This window comes from Orcinus orca, chromosome 13, assembly GCF_937001465.1.
Source record: "Orcinus orca chromosome 13, mOrcOrc1.1, whole genome shotgun sequence".
In the NCBI taxonomy this organism is placed as follows: Eukaryota; Metazoa; Chordata; class Mammalia; order Artiodactyla; family Delphinidae; genus Orcinus; species Orcinus orca.
The window spans coordinates 44,539,225-44,565,380 of record NC_064571.1 but is presented as its reverse complement, the minus strand read 5'-3'; the positions used below and the strand labels follow the sequence as shown (position 1 = coordinate 44,565,380).

Below are 26,156 nucleotides of genomic sequence, written 5' to 3'. Positions count from 1 at the left end.
TTAGACCAGATGGACTTAAAAGATATAGACAGAACACTCCATCCAAAACCGGCAGAATATACATTCTTTTAAAACGCACATGGAGTATTCTCCAGGGAGATCACATGCTAGGCCACAAAGGAAGAGTCAGTAAGAAAATTGAAATCATATCAAGCATCTTTTCTGACCACGATGCTATGAGACTAGAAATCAACTATCAAGAAAACTGCAAAACAAGGCTAAACAATATGCTCCTAAACAACCAATGGATCATTGAAGAAATCAAGGAGGAAATCAAAAAACACCTAGAGACAAATGAAAATGAAAACACAACGATTCAAAATCTATGAGATGCTGCAAAAGTAGTTTTAAGAGGGAAGTTTATAGTTATGCAAGCTTACCTCAAGAAAATAAGGAAAATCTCAAATAAACAACCTAACTTTACACATAAAGGAGCTAGAAAAATAACAAAACCCAGAGTTAGTAGAAGGAAAGAAAGAAAAAAGATGAGAGCAGAAATAAATGAAAGAGACTAAAAAAAAAATATCAATGAAACTAAGAGTGGATTCTGTGAAAAGATAAACAAAATTGATGAATCTTCAGCCAGACTCGTCAAGAAAAAAAGGAAGAGGGTTCAAATCAATAAAATCAAAAATGAAAAAAAAGTTACAACTGACATCACAGAAATACAGAAGATCGTAAGAAACTACAAACAATTACGTGTAAATAAAATGGACAATCTAGAAGAAGTGGACAAATTCCTAGAAATGAACAATCTTTGGAGACTGAACCAGTAAAAAACAGGAAATATGAACACACTAATTACCAGTAATGAAACTGAATCAAAAATAAAAAAAATCTCCAAAGAAACAAAAGTCCAGGACCACATGGCTTCACAGGTGAATCCCACCAAACATTTAGAGAAGAGTTAACACTTATCTTTCTCAAACTATTCCAAAAATTTGCAGAGGTAGGAAGTCTTCCAAATTCATTCTATGAGGCCAGTGTCACCCTGATACCAAACCAGACAAAGATATCACAAAAAAGAAAATTACAGGCCAGTATCACAGATGAACATAGATGCAAAAATCCTCAAAATATTAGCAAACTAAATACAATAATATGTTTAAAAAATCATATGCCATGATTAAGTGGGATTCATCCTAGGGGTGCAAGGGTTTTTCAATATTCATAAAATCTATGTGATACACCACATTAACAAATTGAAGAATGAAAACCATATAATCATCAATAGATGCAGAAAAAACTTTTGACAAAATTTAACATCCTTTTATGATAAAAACTCTCTAGGAAGTGGGAATAGAGGGAACATACCTCAACATGATAAAGGCCATATCTGAGAAACTCTCTGCTGACATCATACTCAATGGCAAAAAGCTGGAAGCATTTCCTCTAAGATCAGGAACAAGACCAGGATGCCCACTCTCACCACTTTAATTCAACATAGTATTGGCAGTCCTCATCACAGCAAAGAGATAAGAAAAAGAAATAAAAAAAATCCAAATTGGAAAGGAAGAAGTAAGGCTGTCATTGTTTGCAGAAGACATGATATTATACAGGGAAACTCCTCAAGGTGCCAACAAAAAACTACTAGAACTCATCAATAAATTCAGTAAATTCACAGGACACAAAATATACAAAGATCTGTTAAATTTCTATATGCTAGCAATGAATTGGCAGAAGGGGAAATTAAGGAGACAATCTCATTTATAATTGCATTAAGAATACTAAAATACCTTGGAAGAAACATACCTTAGGAGGCAAAGGTCCTGTACTCCAAAAACTATAAGACATTAAAGAAAGAAATTGAAGATGACACAAACAGATGGAAAGATATACTGTGTTCATGGATTAGAAGAATTAATAGTGTCAATACTGACCATCCAATCCAAGGCAATCTATAGATTTAATGCAATCTCTATCAAAACATCAGTGGCATTTTCCACCGAACTAGAACAAGTAATTTTAAACTTTGTATGCAAACACAAAAGACCTCTAATAGTCAATAAAATCTTGAGAAAGAAGAACAGGGCTGGAGGAATTACGCTTCCTGGCTTTAGACTATATTAGAAAGCTACAGTAATCAAAACAGTATTATACTGGCATAAAAATAGACACATAGATCAATGGAATAGAATAGAGAGCCCAGAAATAAACCCATGCATTTATGGTCAATTAATCTATGACAAAGGAGGGAAGAATATACAATGAAGAAATGACAGTCTCTTCAATAAGTGGTGCTGGGAAAACTGGATAGGTACATGTAAAAGAATGAAATTACAACACCCTCTAACATCATAGACAAAAATTAACTCAAAATGGATTAAAGACCTAAATGTAAGGCCGGTTACTATAAAACTCTTAGAGGCAAACATAGGCAGAACACTCTCTGACATAAATAAGCTTCAGTGATTATATTATACAATACAGGGAATGTAGCCAGTATTTTATAACAACTAGAAATGGACTAAAACCTTTAAAAATTGTGAATCCCTATGTTGTTCACCTGAAACTTAATATTGTATATCAACTATGCCTCAAAAGTCTTTTTACCCTCAAACTATAATCTTCTATTTATTCTAAACATTTTTAAATTGTATTATTTATGTGTATCTAATCAGCTATATCTTTTTTGTGTTTTATAAGGTAGGAATCAAATTTTTTTCCATTACATTCCAGAATTATTTACTGAATAGCCCATCCTTCTGCAATTATTCATAGTTTCACCTGCTATTTATCAAGTTTATATACATACACATGTGTACACACATGCATCTGTGTTTTTAGATCTCTTCTGGTTCATTGATTTGTTGAGGCTAATATTTCACTGTTGGTTTGAATACTGCTCCCTGCACAAGAAGGGCATGGAAAGACCAAAGAAAGAGGAAGGCCACTCCAGATTGGTAGGTGGTAGTTTTAATAGTTACAGGAACTTACGAGGCTTGTTTTGGGCAGCTGCAAGATGAATAGATCTCTGCACCAGCTCACCTTAATCTTAAAAGTTTATATAGAGGCCCTAACAGGGTTCAGTCAAGCATACTGTCCACATGGTCTCAACAACACATTGCTCTCTCAAGACTGCAGCTCTGAAAACAGCTTCCACTGTGGGAACAATGAGCAGAATGTTCATTCTAAGGACAGGGGAGGGGGTAAGGAGCCTCCAATCACCCAGGTCCAACTTGTGGGTCAACCAGCAGTCACATCCTCTGGATGACCTCTTCCAAGACTCCACACCTCATGATTGGCTCCTACAATCCTACACACCCCCCTCTTCCTCAATGTGCCCCGAGAGGTCAGCAAGGAGTTCCACCAGCATGGAGGTGGCTTGTTCAGTGGCTATCTGGCTGCCCTGGAGGCAGATACCACAATAGTAAGAGAGGCAAAACGCAAGAGAAAACGCAAATGAAGATACTGACACCTAGAAGAAGTAACAATTTTTTCCACCAGGAGCCCCATGGTCCAAACCACTAATTTATTAATCCAAGCCCCCTTGGACTGGGGGTTGCATCAGTCAAGGCGTTTGCTTATGTTCCTATGTAATTTAATAAAAGATGACACCTATAGCAGACTCAAATATGAATCTGTTTGGATAAAGGCACAGGTGACTCTTTGCAAAGCAGTAATAATGTCCAAGCCCATCCTACTCTGGAGGACAACTTTTCTCATGAGACACATTTCAGTGTTAAGGACAGGCTTTGTTGGCTATCTTTTAAGGCTTGCTGGGTGAATTAGTAAGAACTTCTATGTGTGCTATGCTGTCTTCCAGGCCAGTGGAGGGAACAAAGACAGCAGCCAGATGATCACACCAGTGGAAAACAGAATGTGTCCACCTAACCTTGAGAAGAAGGTTGGCAGCTTTAGGAACTTGACCTTGTGGTGCATATCATACACGGCCAGGGGAGGCAACACTGTCAGGTGTGAGGAGATGGACTGGGGTGGGATATGCCAGACCAGGACCCCACTCTCTCCCCTCTTCCAGTGGTGTGTGTTCCACTTCAGGTACAGTGCACTTCAACAGCTCTGGCTTGCAGCAGGACAATGGTATCCCAATAGAGGTTGAGTCGTTCCCCCTCACCCAGGGCTTTGGAGTAATTCACCCACCCTGGTGGGAGGTCCCATATACACATTCCAGTAGATAACACCTTCACCAGGCATAATGGGACTTAGTGTTCTTAGCAGCATAGCATGTTGATCCATGGTGAGGGTTGGGACCCTTTCCCATGACTTCCACACCTTTGTGGTATTGGCTGTCTCGACGTGGGTAGGGGTACCCAGTCTGGCATTTGGGGCAACAGGCCCTACTGGCTGATCATTCAAATCTATTAAAACCTGGGATAGTACTTTAGAACACCCCACCAAGATAGTTTCCTCTGTTAGAAATTTAATCTGTTGCTTTCATATTTCATTCTTCCTTGCTACCAACGCTGCTGTTTGTGGAACCCTAATTCAATGTCATGTTTTTTTTTTTTTGTCCAGTTCACATCATGACCTTTGAAATGTGACCCCCAATCACCATCTACTTGATGAGGGGATTCATATATGGTACTCAGCTTCTCTAGTCCCCAGCCGTGGCAGCCTGGGCTAGGCCAGACAGTGTTCACACAGACTAAGATTTAGAAACTTTGCTCAAAGGGAGGGGGCCATTATAATCTGCCAACCCCTCGCCTGTTGGGAACTTCGGTGGGTGGCCCCAGACTCCTTTGGTAGTTGCCTTGGCTGTTGTTTAGAACACACAGGATATGCTATTAGTGCATTGACCAAGTCATTGTATTTCAAGGGCAACCTCACATTCTTGGCAATATGCCATCCACCCAGGTGCTATGCTGGGTGCCTTTTCGATGCATCCAGTCTGCTGTATCTACTGAAGGGTCCGTTGCTAGAGTATCCAGTCTAGGGTATCAGTTTCTTGATTGCCAGGGGTGCAGTGCCTTAGGAGCTGCAACATGGAGGACAGTGAGGACAGCCTCAGGCTCTTGCCCAAATGTCTGTCCACATATCCTGACCCCACAAGGGCTTACCCCTGATCACTCACCCCTCATCCTCCCATTGCCCAAGCTACAGGCTTAATCTCTATGAAACAGCCCACTGTCAGTGCAGTGGGTCAATGGCCAGGGCTTATGAGTGATCATCGGCCAAACTGCTCAGAGTTCAGCCCATTGGTTTGTTCCTGTTTCAATCCAGATGGTGTCAGCAATGGGCAGAATAGTGACTGCAGTCTATGTGGGTGGGCTGCCCCAACTAGACCCATCTGTATATGGGGCATCAGCAGAAATTTCCCCTACTCTCTATACAGGCTGCAGGGGCTGCCACAGGAACATCTGGAGGGTCTACAGACTTCAGGGCCTAGCAGCACCATTTATTGGGACAGTGGGCTTGGACAGAGTGCTCTTCTGCTATAAATACACATACTGCTTAGCATGGAAGTCTGATCCATGGCAGAGGTGGGTTGATAGAACATATTCTCAACCTACACCTTGATAAGAAGTTCTTACCATGATATGCTGTTCCTTTGTGAGAGGCTCTCCCTGCAGGAACGCTCTGTACACTGCCAGAAGCTGTTGTTCTATGGGGGTATATCAGGTTCCTGCCCCCTCCTAGAACTGGGACCACAAAATTCTAGGGGTACACTCTCCTGTTGTCTCTGCCACAGTGCCCAGTTCACAAAGAGACATCTAACTCAAAGGGTAGCGCTGCTCGGGAGATACCCAGAGCTTTAATCTGCTTTCTCTAGTACTTCTGCCTTCTCAAAGGCGACTTCCTGTTCAGATCCCTAGTCCTACACATGCCCTTTCTTTAGCATGTGGTGTAAGGGAGGAAGGTGCTGTGCCAGGTGGGGAATAAGAGTCCCCTGAACCCTCCACATCCCTACAAAAACTTGTACTTCTTTCACGTTTTTAGTGGTCGCATAGGCTTGTACCTTGTCAATTACAGCTTCTGGGACAATGTGCATCTTACCCAACTAAATGACTCCCCAAAACCTGATGTTGCTGCCTGGACCTTGAATTTTCCATGGGTTTACCCACTCCCTTGCAGGTGTGCCAGCAAAGTCTGCAGACAGTCCTGCATCAGAAGAAAGTCTTCACATGTTAACCTTACATTACTGATGTAGTGAGCCACTTTACTGATGTAAGGAGAGCAGGGACAGATCTTGGGCTACCATCCTGTGACATGCTGTGGGGTTGTGCATGTTGCCTTGGGGAAGCACTTGAAAAGTCCATTGTTGCCCCTCCCACATGAAGGCAAATTGATCTTATGATTCAGCCACCAGAGGTATACTGAAAAACCATTTGCTAAGTCCAGTAAAGCATGGTGCACTCCTAGCACCGTGGCCAAAGTATCTAAGATGGAGACCACGTTGGGCACAGCCCCATGCTCAATTCTAGGCAGTCCATGGTCATCTGCCACAAGCCATCTGACTTTCTGACCAGCTATACCAGCCTATTAAAGGCAGTACAGGCAGGGTGTGTAATACCTACACACTTGGTGCAGTTCTTGGGTAGTTTCTCCTATTTCCTTATGCTTCTCAGGCAATTTATATGGTTTGACAGTTCAGATTTTTCATGAGGGCAGTAGACTTACTGGTTCCCTCTTTGCATTTTCCCTCAGCACTGGTTTAATTATTCTAACCCAGAAACAGAATTCACCTATAGCAGTTTGCGGAGTTTGTTGGACCTTGTGGGGTTTTAATGCCCAATATGTTCTCTGGTACTGGAGAAAAACTCTCTGGTACAGAGTTTGTTTGACCTTGTGGGGTTTTAATGTCCCATATGTTTTCTGGTACCTCCTCTTCTCATGGGGGAGAACACTCAATTTTCAGTGTCAAAGGGACCCTCCTGACAATAACCGTTTGCCCTCTCTAATCATGGACGGCAATGAGAGGGCTAAAAAGCTGACAGCTACTATGTCCTAGAGTGCATTCAGCTCCTACTATCAACCAGAGCAGTCACCTTTTGTTTATTTTGGGGAGACCAACAAATTGTAAGCTCAACATGAGGTCTCCAGTTGCCTCCAATGGCCCTCAGCTGGGGGCAATCCTGGCTTGCATCCTGTAACTGGGGTATGGGAGGCACCCACCCTGAATAGGGCACTATCTCGGAAGCCTCAGCTGGAGCAGGTGAGGTATCAGGGGTGGTAGGGCAGGGGGGGGCAGGTCTGAACGGTTGTTCAGGTTTTAAGATTAGCCACAGGCTGACCAATACAGCACTGGGTGGCCAGTCTATCTTTTCAGGTGCGATTCTGCAGCCATGAGGTCAAAGCCCATTTGCTTCCAGGTTACTTTTACAGGACCCTTTACAGCAGTTTGGGACAGCCTTTTGGCTTTTGAGCTCCCTGTCTTGGGTCTTTCCCACAGCCTGTCCGCATTCCCAGGATTTGTCAGTTTCTCCCAGATCAGCAACTGATTGCCCAACATCATAAATGTCTTGCCCATGACTGAGCTAGGCATGGTATCAGTGTCCCATGCTAGGCTGTCATTCCAGCAGTGAATGAGGCCCAATCAGAACAGGGTTTTCAAAGACAAGGCCATCTATGGCACTGTCTCATTTCCAACTCCCTAAGAATTTGTTGTACCTCCTCTACAGACTTCCAGAGTCCCACATGCCCAGGGAGATCCCCTCAGTGGGTCAAGCCTCCCTGCAGGCTAGAATAATCCAGTCTCTAAGGGAGTGAGTATCTTGAAACTCCACCCCCCACTCTCATCCCCCCCCACCCCCCGCTCCCGTCCCGCCCCCCCTCCCCTGTTGGAGAGCAGGGTGTGTGGTGATGTTGCTTTTTCTCTGCCTCCTGCTGGGCCAGAGAAATGCCATCGCCCCTGTAGCCCATAGCTGTATTAACCACACCGGGATGCTTTCCCTGGTTTTTGCTGTAACTTGGCAGCTATATCCACAAGCTCAGTGAGAGTATACTCTTACAATGAACGTTTCGGAATTGGGGGCTGCCCCACTGGCTGGGGTGGTCTTTACGTGCTGTGGTTTCGCTTTCCTATTAGCGGTCTGAAGGTACAGGGCGTTTCATCTGTTTCTGTCAATCCTCCTCTTGACTCCGTTCACTTTCCCAGAGATTCCACCTCTTGGCGTCCCAACTAGGTTTTGTCACAAGCACTTAGACCTTAATCTACCGCAGCTTTTTCCTTCTAGCTTTGCAAAACGGCGCACAGACGTCTCCCACTTACCCTGCTCTCCCACCTTGTCTGCCAGCCCTGAGCTGCCAGAGTGGTGGACACCCACACATCCTTCTCTAACTACAGCCCTCCTTCCAACTTTCTAACCCGAACTTCTGCCCCTACTGGGGCATCAGTGACCCCAGAACCGCCCATATCAGAGCCCAGCCCACTGAGCAGCCGTAAGTTTTCCTTCTTTGCCGCAGTGCACTCCGTGCAGTTCCTCGAGGAAGCGCATTTGACCAGCTAGCATTTTCGGGGAGTCCCTGTACTCACACAGCAGTACACAAGCAACTCAATACAGGCCACCCTTTCCCACATAGATGCCAAAGGCCAACTCGGGATTTCCTCCGTGGTTACCCCTTTCCCAAGACCCACTTCTCCCGTTTCCTAGCTGGTATGCCAACTGTTGCTTCACAGATTGGCTCCTGTACACAGAGGGCATAGAGAGACTGAAGAAAGAGGCAGACCACTCCAGACTAGGAGGTGGTAGGTTTAATAAGCAAAAACCCTTACTTACAAGGCTTGTCTCGAGAGGCCACCAGACGACTGAATCCCGACGCCTACCGCCAGCCATTTTGAATTTATATAGAGGCCTTAACTGGCTTTCAATCATGTATTAGGTCCAGATGATTTCAATAAAACATCACGCTCTTAATACTGCATCCTTGAAAATGGCTCCAGCTGGGGGAATGGTGGGGAGAAAGTATATCCAAAGGACAGGGAGGTAGGCGAAGGGGCTTCTGATTGTCTGCGTCCAGCTCATGGATCAATGGCTGGTCACGTCCTCTCCGTGTGCTCCTCCAATGCTCACTGTCTTAATTACTCAATTACTATGTCTTCTTTATATCTTCATATCTTGTTCTTCTTTAGTCTTGACTCTCTTTTCCATATTAGTTTTAGAAATTAATTTATCAATTTTCATAAAAGTCCTGCTTGGGAGTTTAATTGGAATTGAATTGGTTCCATCTATATCTACACCTATATCTATATCTAGAATAGATTGTTGTTTTTCCACCCATTAATCTTCAAACTTATTCAGATTTATTTATATCCTTTCATAATGCTTTGGAGTTTTATTCATGAAGGTCTCACACATCTTTTGTTACATTTATTCCTAGATGCTCTACGGTTTTTGTTGATTTTGTGAATGGGATCTTTTTTATATTATTTTTTTCCCCTAGTTGCTTATTACAGACGTATGAGCACTCTGCTTATTTTCCTTTGTTGATCTTTTATCAAATAACCCTGGAGAATGGTTAATTTGTGATATCCTGTTGAGTTTCCAATGTAGACAATCATGTGATTATCTACTGATAAGTTTGTTTCTCCCTTTATAATTCTTACAGTTGATCTCTCAGCATAGTGGTTAAGAACTCAGTCTTTGAAATTAGACTGCCTGGGCTCCAACCCTTAGTTGCTGTGTGATATTCATATTTTAGTATTTTCCTCTGTATAATGGGGCTAATAATATCTAATTTACATTTTTTGTGAAGGTTACACGTTATTATGTATAAATCACTGGAAATTTGTGCTTGTGCACAAATTTGTGCTTGCTTGTGCTTCATACACAAATAAGCTTGCAATAAATAATACTCTTATCATTACTATCATTGTTGTCGTTGTTATGACTAAAGCTTACAGTGTTGTGTAGAAATGGAAGCTGTCATCACCAACATCATTGCATGTTTTCCAAAAGAAAAAGTGCTGTTAAGCTAAATCCATTTTTTTGCCATGTGAGAGTGTAAATTCTATGACTTACGTGTTGGATCACATCTAAAATCTTTTTGTAATAACACTTATTGGCTTTCTAACAAACGCTTATGTGTGGGCATCAGTGGATCATCAGATAATCCAAAGGAGAATGGTAGATTGTTCATCAACTTTTATGAGAAAAGATCAGTCTACCCACCTGCTCATTTGGTTTCCAAAGCACGTGGAGCTTTCTTCAGTGCACCATCAGTCAGTACAGACATTTGCTTCTCAAACACTGGTTGGAGAGTACAATCTAATTTTTCTACCATCTAGCTCTTAACAAAAGCCTGGCTCAAAAAAGTTCCATTTAGGAAAAATAAAGTACTCTCTACTTTCGGTAAATTAAAATTGTATTAACACAAATCAGATCATCAGAATTTGCCATATAAGCTTGGCTCATAGAATTATCTTTACTCAGTTGCATTAAATATTTAACCAAGTACTATTTCATAAAATGACCATGTGTTTGTTGTAAAAATGTTATCAAGTATGTCTCATGAACAAACAGGATCTCTTTCTCATAGACAATCCGAAGTGAAAATTTCAGTCTAAAATTTGTCATTGGAAAATGTTTGCCTCATATAATGAAGTAGTGAGGGGTTTTTTCCCCATCTTCTTTTATTTGGAGTGTTTAAACTTCCCGTGCTTGGCCTTTTGTTGGCTGACAGGAGGTCGAGAGCCAAGTTTAGAAGTTCAGTCATATAAACGCCATGACTAGCATCTTTGAATTCCTATTTTTTCTCAGTCCTTATTTTCCATTCCTGATCTATTCATCTCCAATAACCATTCCAGTGTCTTCTTTTTGTAAGTGCATTGACTATTTTTGAAAGAATCATAGTGTAAATTCAGGAATTTAAAAATGTAGCCATCAGGCTATCTTCATCGAAGGTCTACCAAAGTCACAGGAACAGCATTAAGGAAATTCTAAATCAACTACAGTAAAAGCAAGACAAAAATAAAGCAACACTGCCATGAACTAAGGGGTTTTATTTCTTTTCTATATTTACTTATGTGAATAAACCTTTCATCTAACGTTTGGAGTAAATAAATTATATGTATTTTAATACAGTTAATTTGCATTTATGGTGAAACAGACATTTAGTTATTGAGTTAAAAATCACTTGAATTATCTCTTCCTTTAGTGGGTAAAGTGAAACATCATTCTCATTCTTTTCTGAGATGGTATAACTATTTCTAAATTGTTAGCATGAGGCTTTTATGAAGAAGACATCTTTGCAGACAATGTACATTGACTTTTTCCTACCCAGGACTCTCTTCAACTAACAGCAGGACCCTAATTTCCTTCCTTAGCTCCCCAAGGAAAGATGGTGCAAGCTGGAGCCAAGGTTTCATGACTAACGAACACATCTTTTTCCATGTTACAACTCAAAATTGGCATTTATATTGGATGAAGTATATTCAAATCACAGAGGAAGAAGACGACTTAAAAAAGATGAAAAAAAGCAAAGAATTCAAATTAATTCAGTTTGGTAGTTGAAATTCTAGGCAGGATAGCAGAAAGAACAAACTCTGATTTTTTTTTCACGTGTACTTCTCTTCTGTATTCTTTGCCTTATTATTCAGGAAATATTTGCAGCAATTTGCAGTCTTAAGTGACTGAGAACATGCACTGAGTCAGTCAGATCCTCTTCCTTCCGATGAAGAGGTGGATTAATGTACCCATTTTCTCTCCCGGGTTTATTGCTCTAATGACCGGAACCGTTTGCTGAGGCCTCACTTAGCAGGCCTGAGCAGCAGTGGTGGTGACTAGGGCTTGAACCACTTGTTGTGTCTTGCTGATGTTGTTCAAGGAATCTGATATTCTGAATATCGTTCAATTCATCATAGCTATGATGATGGACCCTAAGGGGAAGAAGAACTAGGATAACCACATACCCAGTGTGATTGGTACCTACGTAGCCCCTTTCTTGCTTCTGTCTTCTCCCTCTCTTTTTTTTTTTTTTGCAGTACATGGGCCTCTCACTGTTGTGGCCTCTCCCGCTGCAGAGCACAGGCTCCGGACGCGTAGGCTCAGCGGCCATGGCTCACGGGCCTAATTGCTCCACGGCATGTGGGATCTTCCCAGACCAGGGCTCGAACCCGTGTCCCCTGCATCGGCAGGCGGACTCCCAACCACTGTGCCACCAGGGAAGCCCCTGGACTGGGAATTTTACCAGTGCTTCTCAATTTTTTTCTTTCCTTACATGAGACAGGATGGGCTGAAGTTGGGTATCTCCCTTCCCCCAGGTAGGTTGGACTCTGATAAAACCCCAGCAAATTAGGCTCTGGTAAAACAGTTTCACCTGAGGGCAGGGCTTAAGAAAATCAGAATTCTTCGGCATATCTTTAAATGGTTTCTTTTTTACTCCCCTGCTGGGAGCGTGAAGAGATTTTTCTCTGCTCTTCACTGTGAGGACCTGTAGGGCTCCTGGAGGGAAAACTTACAAGGGTGTGGGGCTACCCCTATGACTGGGGCCCCTGGAGTTTTAAACTCTCAAACTTGCCCACGCTGAGCCTCCAGCGATTCATCAATTACAGGTCAAGGTTTCCTACACTGCGCTGGCTCCTGTGGAGGTTACTGTTCATGGGTTCCTTCTCCAGTAGACTGTGATCCTGTGTATTTGCCTGTCCCCTCAGTTTTGGGGGCAGCAGTGTGCCCTGTGACCTCGCTTCTCTGACGGAGCTAAGAAGAGTTGTTGATTTTTCAGTTTGTTCAGTATTTTACTTGTTAGAGCGGAGTGATGACTTCTAACCTTCTTACGGGGCAGACAAGAAAGCAGAAGTCCAAACTCCACTTTTTAATTAGAGTTCTTGATCTCTTGAAGTCAACTCTTTGGCTATGTGTTTTCCAAGTGGTGGCATCTCCATCTTTCTGGTTGCTTATGCCGAGCCCTGAGAGCCATCTTTGACCCCTCTCACTCTTTCCCTCACTCCCTAATCCCTCAGCAAATCCTATGGCATTACCTTTAAACCGTATCTATTATCCCACCACTTAGCAGCTCCACAGCTACTTTTCTGGTCTGTGCCGCCACGTTCTCTCACCTATTGAAAAAGTGCAACAGCTTCCTAGCTGATCTTCCTTCTAGCCTTGGCCTGACTTTCTACAGTCTAGTCACAACAGAGCAGCTACAACTTAAGTTAGATTATGACACTCCTTACTTCAAAACCTTCCAACGGCTTTCCATGATACTTAGAGTAAGATCACAAGTACTTGTAGACACTTACAAGTCTCTCTATTATCTTCTGACCTTTTCTCCTGTTACCCTTCCCCTCACTCACTCCATTATAGGCACGCTGGCCTTCTTGCTATTCCTTGAACACGTGAGGTACAGTTCCAGTTTATGTTATTTGCACTAGCTGTCTCTCTCTCTTGAGAATGCTCTTTTCCCAGATGTCCACAGCTAACCTCTTCAACTCATTTAAATCTTTCGCCAAATGTCATCTCAACGAGGCCTCCCCTACAACCCTGTGTAAGATTGCGACACAGCCTCCCCTTTTGGTCCCTCTTCCTATGCTTCATTGTTTTCTTTTTCCTTAGCACTACCCACCTTTTTACATACTGCCATAGCATTTATTTTTATTTATTAGGTTGTATGTAAAATACAAGCTCATAGAGTCAGTGGCCTTTTGCAGTTTACCAATGTGTCCCAAGTGCCCAGAACTGTACCTGGAATGTAGTAGGTGCCCAATAGATTTTTTTTTCAGATGAATTAATTGATCATTGGTATCTTCAGATAGATCTTTAAAAATCTCAACTGTAAAATAACAGTTCAAGTTATTTAATATAGCAGACTAAGGAGTGAGGTATGTCTAAAAAAAATCAATGGGATTGAAATTAGGTAAAACCTTTCTGGTGTCCAAAAGCAAAGAAACTAACCTGATAAACGACAACAAAAATAAAACCCCATAAAACCGAAAAACATCAACAACCAGGGACAACAAAAATCCACCCCTGTGCTGCCAGTGTGTTTCAGCACAATTGCTGATTTATACTGTAGACTCTCCTGCAGAAAGTGATTTCCATGGCAATATGTCCAATTTCTAGCTTTCATGAACCCATAAAAACAACATCAGAAATATTCCCCCAAGCCACAGAAAAACATAAAAAATAAAACATTGTAGGATGAATATAGTTCATATATTACTATAAATAAGAAAGTAGTTCATATGAAGCTATACATTATTCTCATTTTAAAATTAAGCAATTGAGAGCAAAGTAAGTACAAATTATTAAGTACTAATGCTTTCAAAAATACACAGCTGTCTAATATGTTGCAATCAGCATTTGAAATTAAATTCCCAAAGTATACTGACACTTCATATTCAAATGTTAACTTATGTCGGTTCTGATTTTCTACAGAAAGATTTCAATCCCGAGTGAAAGATCAATGGCATCCAGCAGGAATTCCCTCTAATTACTATTTCTTTCATGGTCTAAAGGGACTCTTCTGACTGGAGAAGCAACTAACGTTTTATTTTGACGGTTATCTGAATAATAATAGAGAGTAGGAGGTTCAACACAATACGTTTATGGTTTTGGAGAAGTAATCTGTTGAGAAGTACATTTTGTATAGTTTTAGTAGAATTCAGTGGGGCCACTACAAAAAAAGGGGAATTATTAGAAGGTATGAAAGTCATTTGAGTTTTAAGGTAATGCTTTTGCTGGTCGATCACACTGGGGACTCACCTCTTCACATTCCAGTCTTCTCACTGGGAATGAATCACTTCATTTTTCACGGGTAAATGGAACCTTCTTCACTTTTGAATTCCTTCTGCAAAGTTTTCCTAATAATAACAATTATTATTTCTGATGTGTGTGTATATGTGTGTATTTTGGAGCAACTAATGTTGCTAAGGCTCTCCTCTCTCTCATTTAGAAGCAGCTCTGAAAATTGTTTTGGAAGTTCCTAGTAGATCACATCGATTACATGATGACAGATCCCATCGCTACTTCTCAATGTCCCAAAGCTGTGTGGGGTTTAGGACTAAATCCCATACTTTAGGTGGCATCTGGCACTCTCTTTTGTACGCGTGTGGTCTCTCTGCTACCCCAAAGCAGCCTGTGTTGAATTTCAATTCCTCCTAAGGGTTTACTCTTTCTTCTAGTCTCCTCCTCAGCTTTCACTACCCTAGGATTAGAGTGGATGGCATCTGGGGCAGCAGGCAAAGGTGAGCAGGAGACACCACACTATGCTTGAGACTTGGTGATGTGTCAAGCTTGCTGTGACTGGTTGCTTCTTCCCTTAGAAATGATGTTCGTAACCTGAGTCATGGGCCCTGCCTATGTCTGAATGGACTTCAGTGGTTATATGAGCTTTGTGAATATGTACAAACATTTTGTGGGTATGTGAATTTAACTAGGGGCATTTCAATATCCCCCAAAGGTCAATAATCATAACAAATTAGCTTTCTGTCACCTCATGAAAATATGTCTAGTTTGCACATCCCGTCAGTTTTGCAGACATGCTGGGAAATATCTGAATTCTACAATTTTTGGTTCAAACTAGAACAATTTTCCACTTCTACTCCCAACCCTAACACTATATCAACACAAAGTACTTGGTAGATAGCTAGTTACAGCAGGAGGTACTATCTTTAGTACCTAAAAAGAAGAACTGCTTTGAAGATAGGCAGAGCTAGACTTAAGTCCCAACTCTACTATTTTTTAACTAGCTTTGGGCAAGTTACATAGCATATCTAAGCCTAAGTTATAAAGTGGATATAAGAAGTATACTTATCTCATAGGGTGGCTGTGAAGAATGTGGAAACTGTATGGAAAAGTACATGCTTGGAATGCAGGGTAAAGTTCATGCTTCAGGATAAAAATAAGTACTTAAAAATATGTTGATGGACTGATTGACTGACTCACCCATTTTATCTCTTCCCTGCCTCTTACATATGTCCAGTAATACTCAAAAGGCAGAGAGGAAACAACAGCCAAGGACTGGATCCAGATACAAAATATCCCCCGGTACCTACAAAGCTTTCCAGCCCCCCTCCGTCAAGCCAAAAAAGACCCTCTGAGAACTGAGCACTAGATCTTTAGAAACACATATTCAGGTTTTGTCTGCCTTTGACAAATTCAGATTCTCCTAGATTAGGCTTCTCTTTACTTCACCACTTTGCGTGTGTAAGATATTACTAATACTAGATTGTAAACCCATTTAGGGCAAATATAGAGTTTTACTCATCTTTTTTTGCCACGAAGCACCTTATATTCTATTAAGATTTAAGCAATACTTACTGAGTTGATAATGTGGGAGGCACATGTAAATATTAAATATTATTAAATGTTAATAAGTGTTAAAATACTTCTAGAACAAAAGTGAATGGGATCATTTTGATGGTTAATAGTCACTGCCTTTTAAAAACAGGATCTCCTCTAAATGTCAGCATTGTTGGGGAATCCAGGTGTCTCCGTGTTTAAGAGAATTGGAAGGAGATGAAGCTTTCCACCTGGATGGTCCTGGCTTCCATATTCAACTATTTAATGGGCAGCTCTTCAGGCCAAATGCTAAATGTCCTTATGCTGGTGCCAGTGGCAGGTGTCTTACCCTAGCCACAGAATACCATTGCACCCTCGGTTCTGGGAAACTTTGATTTGCAGATAGTTGGCTCAGAGTAAAATGACAAGTCTTGTGATTAAGGAAGAAAATTATTTTCCAGTGGGAATGAACTGGGAGACTTTATTCCACCTGACTGATTCCACCAGCATGCTGTGTATGACTGCATCCTCCAAGTTGACTCCTTTGTTACCATCTACCTTTCTTTTTTTTTTTAACATCTTTATTGCAGTATAAATGCTTTACAATGTTGTGTTAGTTGCTGCTGTATAACAAAGTGAATCGGCTATACGTATACATATACCCCCATATCCCCTCCCTCTTGCGTCTCCCTCCTACCCTCCCTATCCCACCCCTCTAGGGGATAGGATACATTTGGTAGTGTATATATGTCCATGCCACTCTCTCACTTCGTCCCAGCTTACCCTTCCCCCTTCCCGTGTCCTTAAGTCCATTCTCTACATCTGCATCTTTATTCCTGTCCTTCCCCTAGGTTCTTCAGAAACATTTTTTTTTAGATTCCGTATATATGTGTTAGCATACAGTATTTGTTTTTCTTTCTGACTTACTTCACTCTGTATGACAGATTCTAAGAGTCATGTACCACAATGTTCATTGCAGCACTATTTACAATAGCCAGGACATGGAAGCAACCTAAGTGTCCATCGACAGATAAATGGACAAAGAAGATGTGGCACATATACACAATGGAACATTACTCAGCCATAAAAAGAAACGAAATTGAGTTGTTTGTAGTTAGGTGGATGGACCTCATTGTAGTTTTGATTTGCATTTCTCTAATGATTAGTGATGTTGAGCATCCTTTCATGTCTTTGTTGACAATCTGTATATCTTCTTTGGAGAAATGTCTAGTTAGATTACTTCTTTCTTAGTCTATACATTTGTCTTTCCCAGATCCTTACAGCTGTCTCTACGGACAAACCCACAGATGAGCTCAATCCCAGTTCCTAACTGAGGGGTAATACATCAGTCCTATCTTACTTGGGCCCAGCCTTAACTACTTAAGTCATGCGACGCTGCAGCAGTCAGATCCAGAGTTTCATAAAACAGGGCCATGCCTCTGGACCTGTTCCATAGGGCCACACTTTTGCTTAGATTTCCCATATTTGCTACCATGTATCCCTCTCGAACCGAATGCTATAACTGATGATTGGATTCTAGTTTAATAGTTTGCCTAAAACAGGTTTTCATTGCAATATATTTTGATATTATGTTGTAGAGATTTTGAGCATGTTGGATTGGATTTGGACGAGGGATATAAATCAGATTAAACTTCAGATTCTGTTTATTCAGGAGACTGGAGAATAAGGATTTTCCAGTTTTCTTCTATTTTAGTAAATTTACCAATTATATATGGGTTTGATTCTGGTTGAAAAGATTGACTAAAGATTTTGATTAGGTAATATATAATGGTCATGATAATACTACATGGTTCAGTTTAGTTCAAATAGCTGGATGGGGACTTTTAATACAAATGGTTAGAAATAACTCCCTTCTATCCTCCTTGTTCTCTGGCCTCTACCTACATCACAGATACATGACATCAAATTGTCAGGATGTCTCACTTTCCTGATCAGGCAGGCCTGGTACTACAAGCTATGAAGTCAGAGAAGGCACACCTATATCTTGAAAAATCAGTCTTAGAACAATAAGAAATAGATGTCTTTTATATGGAGGGTTGCCTTCCTTTCAAAGAGCAAGCACCTGGTACTCTTCATAAATTTTTGCTTTTTTGGTTAAACATTAGAAGAGGTAAGACCTTTTGATGTTCATCAGAGGGTTCCACTCATACTTCCAATGTTAGCATAAATGGAAAGGCTGCATCCCCCAGAAACAATAAAAAGGATAAACATGGCCGTTGACTGCAGGAGTGTCACTCTGTGGAAAGCCACTGGTTGAGGGAAGCACCACAGAGCAGGGCAGGAGGTGAGCCACAGCACCTGCCGTCTGCCTCTTCAGATGGTCCTTTTGGCAGCAGATGAGGCATCAGTGAGCTGAGGGATTCTAGGGACTCGGAGAACACAAGTTGCCATGGTCTGTTGGTTCCAACACCCAAGATCAAAAGTTAGGGGAATCAGAAGTCTTTATCTAGGCCTTCCAGCCTGGCTTACAGTATATCTAGAGAGTCTCAGGGATTTCCTAGTGGAGTAGTATGGCTCTCAGCACGAGTTAAGAATCAGAACTGAGAAAGCAGAAAGCTTCTTTGGCCGTGAAGTTGCTGATTTTATTCTGGTTCTTCTGGGAACACACCTGTAGCCGGAAAGGCTGTTGTCTAAAATCAGTGGTTCTTAAATGTTCATGTGCAGAAGAATCGCCTGAGTACTTTTTCAAAATGGGCCTCACTTCCAGAAATTCTGATATGGTAGCTCTGGCTCATGGCCCATAATTATCATGTATTTTGATATAAGTATTCTGAGTAATTCTGACCTGACAGTCTAGAACCAGTTTGGAAAACATTAAGTGAAACCTAAATGCTTATGGGTTTGGTGGACTCATTTCACATGGTTTAGGTAGCCTTTCTGGAAAAGAGAAATTTTTTTCAGGAAGAGATAATGGAAGACAAAGCTCTGAGACTCTCCCAAGAAGCCCTCTAACTGCAAACTATTTTCAACTCTCAGAATACGCACACGAGTGTGGCTTGGTTGGTAATGTCATGGCCATAGGTTGGAGGAATGCAATTATCGTATGTTGTGTATTTTCTGGCACTGATCCATCTTCCTGAGGAGCTCTCTGTCACTGGCTATGGGAAAGTGGCCCAAACTAGGAGTCAGGAGACTCAGAGTCAGGTTCTTCAAATATGTGAAATTGAGCAAATCATTTCACTTTTCTGAGTCCTAATTTCCTCATATGTAGAATTAAAGGGTTGGTGTAGATCATTTTAAGGTTCTTTTAAACCTTGTGTCATATGTGTGTGAGTGTGTGTATCTTCTTTTAATGAATGTTTCTGAGTATCTAAAAGAAAGAGTGAGGGCACTAATATTCCTACATTATTGCCATGTCATTCTTGTCATCATCATCATTTTCTTCCCCCCAAAAGAAATTGTATGGTGCTTAAGAGGTCAAGAAAGTGACCTTACAGCTGGTAGGGCAACAAAATATTTATTCTATATTTAGCAAATCCTCATTACCTCTTTGACATTTTCTTCCTCTACTCCCATTTGGTCACATACATAATCCTATGTATTCAGAAGGTAGCAGAATATAGTAGGAAACAGTATAACATAGTTGCTAAACATATGGACTCTTTGGCCATAAATACCAGGTACATATTCCTGTTTCTTAATGGCTATTTAAACAACTAACTCCTCTAAGTTCAATTGCTTCATCTATAAAATGGGTATAATGTAACTAACAAGTAGAGTTGTTTTGAGACTTGAACAAGATAATGCTTCTAAATAATTTGGTGCAATGCTTGGCATATAGCAAGAGCTCAATAAATACAATTTTTTTTGATATATACAAGAGGTTCCCAACTCTTGCTGTGCAGTAGAATCACCTGGGAAGTTTTTAATACATGTCAATGTCTATGTTCCACCTGAGACTAATTAAACCAGTACTTCCGAGGATGAAGTCAGGTCTATTTTGAAAGCTTCCCAGGCAATTCTATGTGTGGTAATGGTTGAGAACTTCTGGTATTTGCCAGTGAAATATAGAAATCAGAGAGATGATTCTTTTGGCCTCTCATGTACATATGACTATTAAATACAGTCAACACAGCCGATACAGATCTCCCCAAAGAGAGAGGAGAGAGGTCTTTGGTAATCACTACAGTGTTAGCCCTTAACTAGGGCTGGAGCCCCAGAGACCAAGGCTGTTATGTGGTAGCAAGAAAACAAGACATGTTGGAGAGTCTATTTTAGCCTGTAGAGCGCAACATACTGTTCTGAATTTTTTTTTTTTTTTTTTTTTTCAGTACGCGGGCCTCTCACCGCTGCAGCCCCTCCCGCCGCGGAGCACAGGCTCCGGATGCGCAGGCTCAGTGGCCACGGGTCACCGGCCCAGCCGCTCCGCGGCATGCGGGATCCTCCCGGACCGGGGCACGAACCTGCGTCCCCTGCATCAGCAGGCGGACCCCCAACCACTGCGCCACCAGGGAAGCCCTGTTCTGAATTTTATGATCTCTGGTTTTCAGAGGATTTTTCGTGATCCTTCTGGTCCAATTACTATTAAAAAAACAGCACAACAAAAAATAATCTATCAAAGCTGTGAGAGTTATATAAGGAAGGTGACATTTTCTGAGTGAGGAAAGATGAGTTGGGGCCTCTTGGGGGTTCAGTATGGTTTTTCACTGTTCATTGGTTCTCTGGTCCAACTCTGAGCACAGAACAGGCCCAGCAATGTTGATTTGATCCTGACGGATTTTCTCACAAGTGAGGGCCATGAGGGGTCACTTTGGCAGCCCTAGACCTGCAGAAAGCTCTGCTTCCAGGCTCAGACCTCTACTGCTTAGATCCTAACAGATGCTTAAGCTTGGGTTTGTCTGAATGGGTAAGGCAAATTCCAGACTTCTCTAGAAGCTTTCTAAGACTTGGAAGCTATTCTTTGCACCTTAGAGAGGATCCTGAAGCTCTGATATGAATTCAAATAAATGAAATAATACCTTTTTATTCTCTAAGACAACTGCCTACATAGTGTACTCTGATGGGCTCTGACCTTCCTCTGTCACCAGAGGAGACTCCAAACATTTCTGTCACAGGCTCTAAATGTATGCATTCCATCCTCATTGGGGACTGGAATTTGAAGGCTACAAAGTATGGAGCAGAGGGAAATTGGGTACTTATGGATATAGGGAGAGCTGAAGTGAGTGTTGGACAGAGGACGGGCAGTGAGAGGACATTAAGTGCCTCGCAGGGGCAGGTGGAGGAAGAGGTAGAGTGAAGCCATAAAGCTGCTTTGCTGTCAGGTGGACCTCTCTCTTCTCCCTTCCTAGCAGCCCTTTCCGTCCTCTGGCATCCCAAATCAAACAGTGCTAGCAAACCTGTCGCCACTGCCGAAACTTGACACAGTGATGGCTCTGGAGATACAGATGTAACTCAAGGAGGGCCTATCAGAGTCCAGGGAAGACCAGATACTAATGGTGACCCTCTCTCACCACAAGGAGAGAGTATGCCTTAAAAGGGAACAAACACAGAAGTCAAGAGGAGAGAGAGGGAGGGAGAGACCTGAGGATTCCTCTGTGCCTGAACCTGGCCCAACCCCTGTTCTTTCCAACAATGTGAGCCGGCCAGTTCCCTTTTTAGCCCAAGAAGAGTGAACAGAGTTTCTATCACAGCAAGTTCCAGTTCAATCCATTTCACAATTTTGATAAGAATTGGCCCTCCACAGGGCAGTAACAATAGATTTCTTTCCTCAGTTATCTTGAATAGGCTGCCTCTCCTAACAGAAAAGTCCTGGAGCATACAGTTCATCCCGAACTATTTGCTCTGCAGGCATTTCTCTATGACCTGTCCTGCCCCTGGTGGACTGAAAGCTCCTCAGTTGCATTCCCGATTTAGACACAGAACATCTCAACTCAGGGTCTGACCGAGGCCTGCTCCTACCCCCTCTCATTCTTTTCAGCTGAGGCAGCTCCCTCAGTCAAATGCTGCCTCGTACGCGATGCTTGTCTAGAAGGTGGAGGAGAGCAGAATCAGGACTGGACCAGTCAGTGCATCTAATGATGAGAAGCCCTCCCTGGCCTGCCCTACTTCCTCTTCACAGGAACCCAGGGCTGACATTGTTAGGATCCAGGAATTGAAATAATCCATCAGGGACAATTCTTGGGCAGTAGAGAAAGCTCTTTAGAAGGAGACATACTATAGATGATTGTGCTTAGGTAGAGCTGGAGAGAGCTAATTGGATACTTTTTGTCTTTGCCCTGTGCCCTCCCTCCATCAGAACAGTGGCGAACCTTCCTTGAATCTCTCCCATTTTTTGAATCTGTCTGATTTCTATAAACAGCCAAACAAAACATACTTTTAAAGGGCTCAGGTGATTAGGTGAGGCTGGCCTGGATAATCTGCCTTTTGATTAACTCAAAGTCAACTGATTAAAAACTTTAATTACATCTTCAAGATCCCTTTGCGTGTAATATAACATAGTCAGGGGCTTAATCTGAAGGAGCAAAAATCATTGGGATCATCTTAGAATTCTGCCTACCATACTAGTTAAATAATTATTACAATTTTAATTAAGTAGAAATCATAGAAACTTTTTTGTTGACATACATATGCACAGAAAAATAAACTTCACTAAGTGAAGACCAAAGGATCTAAAGGAAGTAAATTAAAGCATAATGTGGAAGATGGTGGACTAGTAGGACGAGGAATTCGCATCTCTGCACAACTAGGGCACCTACCAAGCACCAATGGGGGACCACGGACACCTAAGGGGATGGGAGGAACCCCCAGTGACCGGGTAGGACGTGGAGGGGAGTGAGGGGGGAGGAGAAGTGGAGGCGGGATGGGACCAGTGCCCCTGAGGGGCAGCTGGTGGAGGGGAAGGGATCCCGTGCCCAAAGGGGGAAATTGGGGGACCCTTGGGAGGGCAGACGATCAAAAGGGAGCATGGCCAGGTTTCCCCTGCCCACTTGCGCCCCCGGGAGCCTGCTGAGATCCCGGGCCTGATCCTCTGCCCACCAAGGCCCCCTCCAGCCACGTGGGTCCTGAGGGAGTGGGAGGGAGGGAAGGGGGAGCAAAGGTAAAAGCCGGACCTACGGACGGCACCCCTGAGGGGCTGCTGGGAGAGAGGAGGAGTTTCTACACCCAACAGGACCCAAACACGGTTAGGGGTCTGACGGTGACGGGGGAGACCCTGGGGGGTGGGCATAGAGGAATGGAAGGGAATGCAGCCAGCACTTTCCCTGTCCACTTAGGCACCCGGGAGCCTGTTGGGTGCCTGGGCCTAATTCTCTGTCCTCGCAGCCTCCCTCCTACCGTGCAGAGCCCAAGCCCTGCCCCTATACCCCTACCCAGGGTCCTACCTCTACACTCAGAGACCCCTTCTGAGACCCCCCTCCAACAGTGCTGGGCCTAAACCCCATCCACACACCCTCACCCAGGGCCTTACCTCCAAACTCCGGAGCGCCACACTCCAGAGGCGCTCCTTTGACACGCTGCCTCTCCCCTTCTGAGCAGGTCCTAGGCAGAGGGCCCGCCCCCAAGGCCTTTTCCAGCCGCGTGGGTTCTGAGGCTAGGCCCTGCCCCACCCTAATCCCTGCCCCTGCCTAACTTCCACCCCCCACTTAAACTCTGCCCCCCATAGCCAAGGCCTTTGTTTTTTTCTCCTTTTTTCTTCTTTTAGGTTGGGGTTCTGTTATACCTTGTTGTTGTTGATTCATTTATATTTTAATTTTTCAAATAGATCTTGTATTTTTCTAATTTTATTTTATTCTTTATACTTTGTTATTGTTCTGCTCCTTTTTGCTTGTTACCCCCCTTTTTTCTTTTTTCTATTGTGGTTTTGTTTTACCTTCTTGGAGTTGTTTCAATTATATTTTTATTTTTCCTAATACATTTTTTATCTTTTTAATTTAATTTAATTTTTTATTCTTTGTTATTGTACTGCTCCTTTATTTTTTTGCTGTGCCACATGGCTTATGGGATCTTGGTTCCCAGGCCAGAGGTTGGGCCCATGCTCCTGTGGTGGGAGCACCGAGTTCAAACCACTGGAATAATAGACATCCTCAGACCCCAGGGAATATTAATCAGAGTCAGGCCTCCTGGAGGTGCTCATCTCAGTGCCAAGACCAAGCTTTACTCAACTGCCTGCAAAGTCCAGGGCTGGATGCCTCAGGCCAAACAACCAGTAAGACAGGAATACAGCCCCACCCATCAAAAAAAAAAAAAAAAGAAATGACAAAAATTATGTTACAGACGAAGGAGCAAGGTAAAAATCTACAATATCAAAGAAATGAAGACAAAATAGGCAACCTACCTGAAAAAGAATTCAGAGTAATGATAGTAAAGATGATCCAAAATCTCGGAAACAGAATGGAGAAAATACAAGAAATGTTTAACAAGGATCTAGAAGAACTAAAGAGCAAACAAACAGTGATGAACAACACAATAACTGATATTAAAAATACTGTAGAAGGAATCAATAGCAGAATAACTGAGCAGAAGGACGGATAAGTGAGCTGGAAGATAAAATGGTGGAAATAACTGCCGGGGAGCAGAATAAAGAAAAAAGAATGAAAAGAAATGAGGACAGTCTCAGAGACCTCTGGGACAACATTAAATGCACCAACATTCGAATTACAGAGATCCCAGAAGAAGAAGAGAAAAAGAAGGGGTCTGAGAAAATATTTGAAGAGATTATAGTCAAAAACTTCCCTAACATGCAAAAGGAAATAGTAAATCAAGTCCAGAAAGTGCATAGAGTCCTATACAGGATAAACCCAAAGGGAAACACTCCAAGACACATATTAATCAAACTATCAAAAATTAAATACAAATAAAATGTATTAAAAGCAGCAAGGGAAAAGCAGCAAATAATATATAAAAGGAATCCCCATAAGGTTAACAGCTGATCTTTCAGCAGAAACTCTGCAAGCCAGAAGGGAATGGCAGGACATATTTAAAATGATGAAAGAGAAAAACCTACAAGCAAGATTACTCTATCCAGCATGGATCTTATTCAGATTCGATGGAGAAATCAAAAGCTTTACAGACAAGCAAAAGCTACGAGAATTCAGCACCACCAAGCCAGCTTTACAACAAATGCTAATGGAACTTCTCTAAGCGGAAAACATAAGAGAAGAAAAAGACCCACAAAAACACACCCAAATCAATTAAGAAAATGATAATAGGAACATTATTATCAATACGTATTGATAATGCATATCGATAATCACCATGAATGTAAATGGATTAAATGCTCTAACCAAAAGACACAGACTGGCTGAATGGATACAAAAACAAGACCCTTATATAAGTTGTCTACAAGAAACACACTTCAGACCTAGGGACACATACAGACTGAAAGTGAGGGGATGGAAAAAGATATTCCATGCAAATGGAAATGAAAAGAAAGCTGGAGTAGTAATGCTCATATCAGATAAAATAGACTTTAAAATAAAGACTGCTACAAGAGATAAGGAAGGACACTACATAATGATCAAGGGATCAATCTAAGAAGAAAACATAACAGTTATAAATATTTATGCACCCAACAAAGGAGCACCTCAAGACATAAGGCAAATGCTAACAGCCATAAAAGGAGAAATCGACACTAACACAATAATAGTAGGGGACATTAACACCCCACTTAAACCAATAGACAGATCATCCAGATAGAAAATAAATAAGGAAGAAGAAGCTTTAAATGACACAATAGACCAGATAGACTTTATTGATATTTTTAGGATATTCCACCTGAAAGCAGAAGAATACACTTTCTTCTCAAGTGCACATGGAACATTCTCCAGGATAGATCACAACTTGGGTCACAAATCAAGCCTTGGAGAATTTAAGAAAATTGAAATCGTATCAAGCATCTTTTCTAACCACAAAGTTTGGAGATTAGAAATCAGTTACAGGGAAAAAATGTAAAAAACACAAAAACATGGAGGCTAAAGAATACATTACTAAATAACCAAGAGATCACTGAAAAAATCAAAGAAGAAATCAAAAAATACCTAGAAGCAAATGACAATGAAAGCATGATGATCCCAAACCTAT

General features: G+C 41.9%; 1 long non-coding RNA gene across 1 annotated transcript in view; it reads right to left on the bottom strand.

The window, feature by feature from the left end:
• The window catches only part of LOC125960818 (uncharacterized), a 480,299-nt gene extending 454,813 nt beyond the window's left edge, over positions 1–25,486 (bottom strand). The window contains exon 1 of the long non-coding RNA XR_007470865.1: positions 25,438–25,486. This is a non-coding gene — a long non-coding RNA (uncharacterized LOC125960818). The remainder of the gene's footprint in view (positions 1–25,437) is intronic.
• Between the last annotated feature and the right edge of the window lie 670 nt (positions 25,487–26,156).